Below are 12,142 nucleotides of genomic sequence, written 5' to 3'. Positions count from 1 at the left end.
TGCATGGCCTTCTCATCAGTCTCTCTGAATCAAGCCTTTCCATAAGCCAAATCCATCCTTTCTTTTGCACTCAGAACAATCAGTCTACAAACACAAGTCGATTTCAAACTCCTAATTAAAATACTCCAATGTCTCCTCCACTCCTAAAAGAGAAGTATAAATCCTTTCATACAATATTTCAACATGCCTTCTATTTTACCATCCCACTCCATACACAATCTCACAGCTGGCCAATTGCCATCCTAGGCCTTCCCTTCTACTTAGAGTTTGCCCAATATACTGGACTTTTTCTTACTCCAACCATTACTTACTTAATTATTTCCTGTCCTGATTGCCTGGTAATATTCCTTAGCCTTCAAAATCATTGGGCTTCAAAATCCACACTTAAAGCCATCTCATCTAGTAGTCTTTCCTGAGATGATCAAACCAAATTACCCATAACTTTCAGGATCCACTATAATCCATATACTTCTTTTTATTAAGATTTTTTTATTTATTCATGAGAGACACAGAGGGAGAGAGAGAAGCAGAGACACAGGCAGAGGGAGAAACAGGCTCCCCGCAAGGAGCCTAACGTGGAACTCGATCCCAGGACTCTGGGATCATCCTGAGCTGAAGGCAGATGTTCAACCGGTGAGCCACTCAGGAGTCCCAAATCCATAGACTTCTATAGAGCACTTTTAACATAGGACTGTTAGTGGTGTGCACATCTCTTTCCTAGACATGAACTCAAGGACAGAGACTATGCCATATTATCTTCATATTCCCAATATCTAGCAATATATCACAAAAATTTACATTAGTTTAATATCATTTACTCAAGGAACATTTTCCTGACCCCCCCCCCCACCTTATATTAGTACTTCCAACTATGTTGAATCACTGCCCACTCTTTGTTTGGTAGGAATTAAGGGATATTATATAACCATGAATTAAGTCTGATTCCAAGAGGTCAGAAATCACATCTGCTGTTTGTGCATAGAGTTCTTTGTAATACCTGACACAGAAAAAAATGAATGTTCATTGAATAAAAATATGAATATGTAAATGAAGCACTGATGAATGTTGTTATTTGGAATTGAGTATATCCTAGATATTCTTAATATTACCACATATACTTTGTCTGCCAGATTGCCTACGATAACCTCAGTCTTTATCTTTGAAACACTTTGCAGCTTGATGTTCAACATTGCCATGAAATTATGATATAAGAACTACCTTAACATTGTTTGGAGTGAACACATTCCATGGAATTTTAGATCAGACACACAGGTTCCTAGTGAGAAATCTAATTTAAGGACTATGAGAAGTTCTCAGCACCTTCACGTGTACATCAGGAAAGCTTGGTTGACTTTGTCCCACCAGGCTTCCTCACTGCCAACTGGACCAGAAACCTGAAGAATCCCTAAGCTTTCTAAGAGTTCTCAGGATTTTTGACATTGATCTAAATCCAGAAATCATGCCAGAGATCAGGAAACTGAAGTATATCCCCTCCCCCCTCCCACCGGGATTACCCTCATTATGGGGATGAGGTGGAAGATGGATAAGAAGCAGTGGAGATGTTGGCATTTAGGTATCTGATTGTCTTAAAAGTGATAAACGCAGGAGCTCTGGAATATTACACTGAGCCTTTGCTTTTCCTAACTTCAAGATGCATGTTTTCATTTTTCAACTCACTTAAAAATGGGTTGAATAGCATGACTGAGTAAAAGGACATTAGCTACAGTAAAGCCAGAGGATAGAAGTAAATATCTCAAGAACAGATGAAGGGCACTTTGCACTCCACTTCATCTCAAGGAGCTTGCCTAACTTCAGGCCCTTGGGTTTGCATTTTCAGATTTAGCACCACTAACATTGCCCAGTGATTTTATACTCGCATGTATATCTTCCTCCTAAAGAGGAAACAAATACAAATTCCTTCCAATCAAAAGGCAGCAATGACAGGTAGGCATGTTTGTCTAGCCACCACTTTGGACTGTTATAGGGGTTTCTGTGAGGCATTACTCTTGGAACACTTCAAGACTTTACCTAATGAGGATTCATCAATCTGCCTGATGAGGTGGCCCTTCATGATTTCTGCTAAAAGTAGTAATAAGAACAAGCTCTTCAGGATTCAGAATTCATGTTTTCTCTTTCATCTATACTCTCTCTATCTTACTAATAGTGTCAGAAAATGTTCAACAAGATCTTCTAGGGAATAAAACACTTTCTGGTTGTATCTTTGTCACTTTGGAAATCTATGTGAATAATACTTTCAAGCCAACAAGACATCATTTATTAAGTTGTTCTTTCTATAATGGATAACTGCAGTCCAAGCTATAAAAACAGTCCAAAGAGAGTTCAAAGAAAGGGGCAAAAAGTATTAAATACAGAGTTCTACAGAGTTTGTGATGCAGTGCTTGTTAAGACATACCAAATCCTGTCTAAAAATCAAGTTGAAAGAAAATACAAGGGAAATTTATAGTCATTATTTCTGGGTGCTGTAGGTTACAAGTGATTATTTTCTCTGTGTTGCCTTTTGGTGTTTCTGATTTTTCTACAGTGAATTTGCATCTCACTTATGTGGGGAGAAAGTCTATTTAAATTCAACATGAGGGCAATAGAACTTCATGGCAGATACAATATAATACAATTTGTTCCAAACTGACCAATGGATTATTTTAATCCAGTATCAAGTTTATGGGATACATTTTATATAACAAAGTGGCTGATATTACTGCTTCATAAGATCTCTACCCTTGGAAATTAAATTTGGTTTAAGCTTTTTCCCATTCTATACTTGTGGTATCTTTTGTTTTAAAGGTTTATTGTGGTAAAATTCTTTCAAAGACTCCATATAATGCACTCAATACCAGTGGAAGGCTAAAAAGAAGGAAAATGCAGTAACTCCCCTTAAAAATAAAATTAGTAATAATTAAAACTATTAAAGCAACAATGCATGTATCATTAATTGTAAGACACAAAGGTTTAAAAGTTATATTTTCAATCCTAAACCCTTAAACTAGTCCAGGCATCATATTCTACACCAGTCATCTGCCAACACAGTAAGGTAGGCTAAGGACCTGCTTCTCCTTTATTAGCTACCAACTCATAACTACCTTTTCATTAGTGTTTCACTTTTGTTGTCATATCCCATTTACAATCTTGGTATCTCATGGTTATTTCCATATGCTTTCCTTTTTTTTAGACAGCACCATCTAATAGAAATATAACATAAACCACAGAAAGAATTCTAAAATTTCTGGGGCACCTGGGCGGCTCAGTGGTTGAGCATCTGCCTTTGGCTCAGGTCATGATCCCCCCAGTCCTGAGATTGAGTCCTGCATGAAGCTCCCTGTGGGGAGCCTGTTTCTCTGCTTCTCTCTCTGTGTCTCTCGTGAATAAATAAAACATTTTTTTTAAATCTAAAATTTCTTGTAGCCACATTAAAAAAATATTTAAAAACAGGTAAAATCAATTTTAATACATTTCAACCCAAATATCCAAACACCATTTCAATATGTGATCTATGTAAAATTGCTAATGAGCTGTTTTATTTATTTTGGTACTAAGTCTTCAAAATCTCGCTTGTATTTTATTCTTTCAGCATATCTCAATTTGAAATTTTTAATTGGAAATACTTGATCTGCATTTATACATCATAAAATGTACAGTTAAAAAAGTAAATCCAATCCAAACATTAAAAGTTTTTTGCTCACTGAATCCAGTGTGTTTTTAAATCTACCTTAAAGTTAAATAAAATGAAAAATTCAGTTTCTCACAGTAACACTAGCTATATGTAAAGTACTCAACAGATGCAGGATGTAAGTGGCTACCTTATTGGACAGTACAGTTTAAAATCTGCAAGCTTTTTCTGTTTCAGACTTTAAAAGTTAGTTTTTTTCCACATCCTTGGGGATTAACCCTCAGATCTGGCCCACACATCAAAGTCCAGTTGTGACCCTTTACAGACCTTCCAGGGGAGACATTTTCAGATAATAACTACCCGAACACAAACACACACAAACAACATTGCAAAATACATCCCCATCTGACGTTGACTCCCGGTATATAATGGCCCCTCGCCCCAGAGGATAACTACTATATTCTGAATTTACATGGAGATAATTCCTAGAAGAGGCACAGAATTTTTAAAATATAAATGAAGGACTAATCTTAAAAATGCAAGTAAAAGCATAAACAGCTTACTTTGGAGTGTATATGAACTGTTTCAGGCAATGAAGATTGATTTATTAAGTTATCAACCCAAAGGCAGACTATTGTAGTACTACAAAACAATAAATCCTAGAGTCACCTATTATATTTTCTGGCTTATGACTGCATTCGGGGCTTTTCTTGCCTTGTCTGATCCCGATATTGACAAATATAGACTTTAAAAAAAGAAAAGGAACAGGTGGTTTATATGGCCTTTCAGTAGGAGTGGAAATATTTTCTTTTGTCTTGTTTTTACAAGATGGAGGAACTTGAGAGCAAAGATTCTTGTATTTTTTTATTTATATTGATTCTATTTATAATCCTTCAGTGAGAAAATAAATTTTCCACAAACTTTCAGACTATGTGGGGAAAGAGTGTCCTTTATAATCTCAGTATCTATTTTAATATGGTTGCAGGGATCATAGGCAGGGCCTACCCTTCCAATAAGAAACATAGCTAAATGAATATTTCGTATTTTAGATTTTGAAGTGTTATCTTTTCACACATATATAATTGCAGTCTATTTTTCATGTGCTTTTTTCTAATGCGTAGTATACTCTGAATTATATGGTTTATATACAACTATTTATACACAACTTAAACATGCTTTAAGGTCAGAATGTGAGCTATTTTTTTTTTCTTAAAATTTCATTTACTTATTTGAAAGAGAGATAGAGATAGCAAGAGAGAACACAAGTGGGGAGGAAAGGGAGAAGCAGCCCCCTGATGAACAGGAAGCCTGAAGTAGGGCTCCATCCCAGGACCCAGGGATTATGACCTGAGCCAAAGGCAGACCCTAAACCAACTGAACAACTCAGGCGCCTCAGAACGTGAGCTATTTTAATGTAATTCTGAAGGCGTCAAGTTTCTTTGTTCAGAATTTTATTTCCTTTATCAGTAGTTTACTTTATGGATCCTATAGAAAAGCACTATCCAACAGATGTATAATGCAAGCCATAAATGCAAATCACAGAAGTAGTTTTAAACTTTCCATTCTAAAACTAAAAGTAAAAATATATTTAAAAAAAAGAAACAGGTGTAACTGATGCATTTTATTAAACCTTAAATATCCAAATGAGATATTTTGCCTTTTTAAAATTAAGTCATTGAAATCTAGTGTGTATTTTATACTGACAGCCATATCAATTTAGACTAACCACACTTCAAGTACTCAGTAGCTACATGTGGCTAGTGGCTGCCATATTGGACAGCATACCAGCATATGCAAAGACAATATTCACGGTGAAACCTGGCCTAAGTTGCTAAATTATGTTTCTTTGTCAAGCAAGTTGGAAACACAAGACTAGGTGAAAGTTATGTTTTAATGATCAGTTAAATGTTACATTTACATATTTACCAAAACAAAATTGAAAGAAGTCCATGATTTTCTTTAAAAAGTACTATCTGGCCTATAGAATGTAGCACTGTTTCTATTCTTTCCTATTTGTGCTATCAGCATATTTTCAAGGTGGGCTCACTAGATCCACACAGCACAGACAGTTAAACATCCTGATCATGGTTCAAAGTAGTCCTTGAAATTAGCTCCCATAATTACCTGTCAATGGAATATGTCTTTGGTTTTTCTTTTTCCAAAACATTTTTTTAATCTAATATCTTCAGAGCTCCCTTAGAAAATTGAATGAAATATTAGAATGACAGACTCTGAGTGAAAAATGTTAATTTCTATCTCACTCTTTCTTCTGTTCAAATGTATGATTTTTTTTCGGTATTGAAAAATCTGCAGCATTAATCTCTAGGACTCAAAGAATAACCTTATTTTACAGCATAGTTCAGTAAGACATTGGATATGCTGCAGACATATTTACAAAAAGAATATATCCACAAGCTATTACATTGTCATACATTGGTGCACTTGTCTGCCTATGTGATATTTTCTCCATGTTCAATGGCGCATACCAAGTTAACAACTACAATTTATTATCTAATGTATTGTGTGATTAATGGGATAGTTCATATTTTAATCAGCCATAGATTTCTTCTCAATGAGGTCCACTTGCCTTAAGCACAATATAGTCAGTCTTAACTTTTTACAGTTTTTCTTCTCCTTTCTTTCCTATTTATTTTTAACAAAAGAGATTTCATGTGAATACTGTTAATAGATTTAATAAATCATTTTGTGATTCTATTTTAAAAGATCTATCTGTTTAGCTCTGTGAGAGAGCTTTGGATTTGGAGTTAGCAATAACTATTATAAATATGATAACTATAGTTTATTGATCACCTTCCACCAAGTCAAAGGTATCTCCCTTTTATTCTTACCACCACAGGATTTTTTTCCTATTTGACTTTACCTACCACAATTTTATCTTTTATTACAGTATCTTGTGACTAGCCATTGTACCCCCTGCTTGATTATAAGCTTCTTAGTAACAGGACTGATATTATGTTTTCCTATTTTATAAAGAGCTGCAGAGTAACTTACATTTAGTAGATGTTTCATAAAAATATGTGGACTCTATATATGAATCTCTGTAAGGCTGTGACCTCACTAATAGTATAGCAAATGAGTTAACCAGTCCAAACCCAAACCTGAGAGTCATAACAGCTTTATTAACTATCATATATTACGCTGTAATGGGAATATTCAACAATTACTTTGTTCTAGGCATTATATACATTAGCTACAATGCTTTTATTATCATATAACCTTTTAATTATCCACTAAGGATAATTAAATACAATGAAGTAAGCACTATGAATACCCTCACTGCAAAAAATAAGGAAACAGATTCTGGAAAAAGAAAGTACTTGTTTCAGAGCAGAATGATTGAGCATACATGTATCTGAGTGAAAAATTAGAGTTCTAACTACGGAACAAAAACACGGTCTCTTGAGGTCTCTGGTTCTGAGAATCTTAGATGGCAAGTTGGGTAAACAATGGAATTCTTAATTCTGAGGATGCTTCCACTGAATGATAGGCATTAGATACATTAGGCAAATACAATATAAAATCTATTATTCATAAGCATAAAAATATTTGAGACCAAACTACTGAAATCCTCAGTGTAACTTGGTCACTAATACTTGATAATTTTGTCATTTTTTTTCTCAGTAGGTTTTACATAGCTGAATGAAACATCCTAATTCTCTGAGGTTTTGAGTCCTTCCTCCCACCCTTCCCCCACAGATTCTGACATTTTTGTGTTAGAAAGAATTTCTGATCTTTGAGAATGTATTTAAGTTTACTGGTTTATAACTATACTCAAATTGGAGTGGCCACTATTGATTCTTAAACTTGGCTAGACAATTGAATTTTCTCACTGACCATAGGCTATTAAGAGTTTATTTGATTAGAGTTACTTGTTTCATTTTTGTTCTGGGTTGAAAGATCCTTTACTATCAACCAACATCTGTTGAAACATGTTCTTGAGGGAAACAACAAATCAAACAAGTAAAAATACACATACATGCACAGTTTTCCTATACTTTCATTTTCGTTTTTAAATTTTTTTAAAGATTTTATTTATTTATTCATGAGAGATACAGAGATAGAGAGAGAGGCAGAGACATGGGCAGAGGGAGAAGCAGGCTCCATGCAGGGAGCCCAACATGGGACTCGATCCCGGGTCTCCAGGATCATGCCCTGGACCAAACGCTGCGCTAAACCACTAAGCCACCCGGGCTGTCCATATACTTTCATTTTCATGTATTCCTCAAACTTGTTTCATTAAGAAATTGCAAAATGTCCTTTTACATTTTGTTTTATATATATAACTGAATATATATTTGTATATTTTAAATATATTTTAAAATACATTTGTATTAACTATTGTTACACATAATTAAATTCATATATAATATTTAAATATAGATTTAACATGTAACATAAATACATAAATTTACACTACAAAAATATGTCAGAACATAGATTAAAAGTTAAGGATCACAGCAAAAAATTTCTTAAATATCCCTATAATGTCAGGCCATCATAGTGCAGGTTCTAATGATTTCTTCTAGGCATCCTAAAAACATGATCCTAAAAGCCTCCATCGGAGCTAGAAGGAAAATTATAACTCCTGTTTTCTACATCCATTTCCTTTGTATCCTGCATCCTTTGCCAGTGCCAAATTGAGCAATACACTTGAATTCTGGAATCAAAAACGGTTTTAATTCCCAAGTACTTTGGTTTCCTTTCCATAATGTAGAGAGAGAATTGCATATGGAAACATATTGGCAGCTTTCTGACTTAATCTGCTTCTACAAACTAAATGGACAAATGGACAAATGGTAATCGAGTATTTCCAAGTGACAGAAAGTATTTGCTTGCCAAAGTTCAAACTTCTGTCAAATGAGGCTCATATCAATTATTACTCACACTCTAGAATATGTCTACAAACAGGGAAGGAAAAAAGGAAGGAATGGAAGCGGGAGAAAATGTGTGGTTTGTATTTCTGTTAAGACAATTCTGAAATCTCCCCTGAAGTCTCTAGTATGCAAGTGAAATGAGAGAGGAATCTAAGGTCCAAGGGGAAAGTAGTGTTACCTAAGAACAATTCATTTTACCAAAAAAGCCATCTTGTCACTCGCTGGGAAGTATTTCTGTGCTGCCCATGAATTAGCCCAGCACATCCCCCTTATTTCCTATCTGATGCAAAGTGATCTCAGTTTGACTGAATTGCTCAGCACTCAGAAGCCCTAATTGCTTCCTGTTCAGAGTGTTGTATTTTTTAAATATTGCATTTGTTTTTTTTTCCCACTGTTTATCCCTTTAATCAGACATGACAAGCAACTTCAGCATTGAAGTATAAAGAACCCTTAGGAGAAACACCCCATATATATTCATTTCAGTCATCATCTGGGCAGTTTTTCTGCTCCACTGATCTTCTTTTATTATATTGCCACTTGGAAGAGCCACCACTTTTATTATACTGTCACTGGTCAGAGCACCACTACTACAGTGTTCTTGGCTACTTATCTTACATGCATTGTTGCAAATCTCTACCAAAAACCTATACCACAGAATTGAACATGGCTCCAATTATACAAGTGAGAACGAGGGTGCACAGAATTTAACTAGTTCAATGTCATGAAGTAAGCTCATGAACAAAGGAGTTAAACATAAGTGAAATGTGCATCTCATATTAAAAGAGGCCTATCTTCTACTCCCCTTTATAATCAGATACAGAAAGGGAATTGATTGTTCTAATCTCTTCATTGTTTTAGACTGAGCCCCCTGCACTAGAGTGTTGGAATGTAACACAGATGGAAATGCTTTTCAGCATCACTGTGCAATTGCTGACCTTAAAAGATCCCTCACAAACATAAAGCCCACCCCTACTCTCGACTTATGCTACCCCATCCCCATCTTCCACACCAGACAGTACAATGAACCACAGATGATTTGTCTCGTCTCCCAACGGTGAGATTAATTTGAGCAGAAACAAAAAGGAATCCTGAAGGAGAAAAATAATAACCACCACGACAAACCAAGACACTTAATCTGAATTCAGGGGTTCTGGCTAGCTCATACAACTAATAAAGAAAATGGGAAAAATACAATTTTCAGCAATTTTGCAAAAGAGAAAAAAAACCTGACTTTACAAATAGCTCTGGCTTCATATCTAGCCAAGCAAGCAGCAAGGCAGAGGCAGATAATAATGTGATTACTCTGGTAATGATATGCATTAGATACATTATGGGAAACAATAATGCTCCCTACTGAACGCAGTCAATCCAGTTATTGATTTTTCTTAATGTTAAAAGCACTACTCTAAAACTGAAAAGAGATATCCTTTATTTATTCTCTTTCCTTTTCAGTTTCCAAGTCCATAGATCCTTTGATGCAGAGTAGTATACCAAGATAATGGAGTAATGTATATCTAATCTGACACCTACTGGGCCAGGCTAATGTTTCAGATAAAAACTGCTAGAATACTGCTGCTCATGGAAAAAGCAATGTATGGTAGGGGAAAAAAGTCTGAACCTTCATTTTTGTTTGCTTTTTTTTTTTTTTTCTAAAGCATCCTTGTAAAGACCAAGCATGTTTTCTTCTCAAATCATGATAGTAATATATTGATTACCCCACAGATTAGTCAGCTGATGAGTCTACATTAAAATGTTCTTCTCTCCAGAATATGTTTCATCCATTAAGCTTTCAATATATTATCATTGCACAGCAAACACACACACATATATATATATATATATATATATATATATATATATATATATATATATGAACCTGGACATATTTTCCTTTTTTCTAGCTTCCCCTACACACACACACACACACACACACACACACACACACAGTCACACCCCTACCCTATCTTGCCCTGATTCCATACTTTATGCCCCTTCTTAATCAACTTTCAGTTCCTGGAGCTGCATCTTTCTAATGAACATCAGGTTGGGTATTCAATAAATACAAGATAATATGGCAAATCCTGAATTCCTTTTTCACTTAACAAAATAGAGGATTTTTTAAAAATCTTTACTAAATATTAGTTCACCCTGTCATTGTCAAGTGAATAATTAAAATAATAGAGTAAAGTCAAGAGTTCCTTGTATGACTGATCTATTCCATCAGAAAAATCAAACAATGTATTTGTACCAATACTTTGCCTGATGCCTAATACTTATTTTCCCCATTCATCTCATGTCTCCACCACCTTTTTTTTTTCTTTTTTTTAAACTCTAGAGGAGAATAAAAAGCATTTCTTCTTGTCATTTTCACTTGGCCAATTTCATTTAAACTGGCCCCAGAGGATCTGAAACAGCATGTCCAAGGCGACAGACCTAAGATCAGTAACACAGAAACTAAAAAGCATCTCAATACCTCCCTCAATTTAATCAATGGAAATCATATGCATATTTTCTAATGAACCTTTCCATACATTTTAAAGGTGGAGAGTCAAAATTAAAAGATAATTCAATTTTATCAATGTACCTAAAATGTGATGTACTCTGGGTCTTTTAAAATTAATTATTAAGATGAGAAAATTGCTTAATTTTTGAAGATCTTTCCACATGACAAACTTTTCATTTAGCATATTGCTTGCTTGGCCTGAAGCCACTTAGGTGAATAGAATAAAATACTTTAGCCTGGTATAGAAAAACAAACAACAATAGAAATTAATTATTTGGTTTTTCTAAATGGCTCTAAGCCCAGTTAAGATTACTTCTTCCAAATTCTAATAGATATGATGCATAAAGCACTTAGGATGAGAAATGGTTCCTTTTTTCTGAGTTCATGAAGACTGTTTTCCCCTTGCCACCCGGTAAGCTTTTATAAGATTAATTCAGCTATCTTGTCATTTAAATGGTTTTCTATGGAAAATCTTTTCTTGAATTTTCTCTCCCACTTTTACCTGAAAATTCTCATTTAGAGAGCTTTCATCAACCTCTTCTTCAGCTATAAGAATTTCAAGATCTCTTATTTATGTACCCTGAATTAGCCAAAAAGGCTTGGGGATAAACAAAGTATTATCCATTTAATTTCTTGAACATTTGCCAAACCTTGCACTACAGACATTAGGAGGCCTCTAAGCTATTACAAGAAGCCCATAAGTCAGGACGTCGATCAAAGGTCTTTGTACCCTGAATAGAGTATTTGTCCTACACATTAAAAGTATGCAGAAGTGTACAAACTAGAAATTTGAAATCACTACCAAAGTAATAATTGGTTCTAATTTCTCCTTTGCTGAAAAAAAATCAAGTGGATCTGAAAATTTTCTATTACAAAAACATCTGAAATGCTCAAGGAATTACAGCTCTCAAGTTATAACAGATCTCTATAAAAAAAATGGAAACCATAAACCTTCCAGCAGATAGTATTAATGGTGATATATCCAAATGAATTACTTTTTCCTACTTATTCCTTGTCCATGCTTAAAGTTATCATAAAAATGGAGGAACCAACCGAACCATTTATTATTTTCATCTAGAAAACTTATGTCACCAGCCAGACCCCAATAAATGGCCTCTA

Source organism: Canis lupus, chromosome 10 (genome assembly GCF_048164855.1).
Source record: "Canis lupus baileyi chromosome 10, mCanLup2.hap1, whole genome shotgun sequence".
In the NCBI taxonomy this organism is placed as follows: domain Eukaryota; kingdom Metazoa; phylum Chordata; class Mammalia; order Carnivora; family Canidae; genus Canis; species Canis lupus.
Note: the sequence above shows the minus strand (reverse complement) of the source record.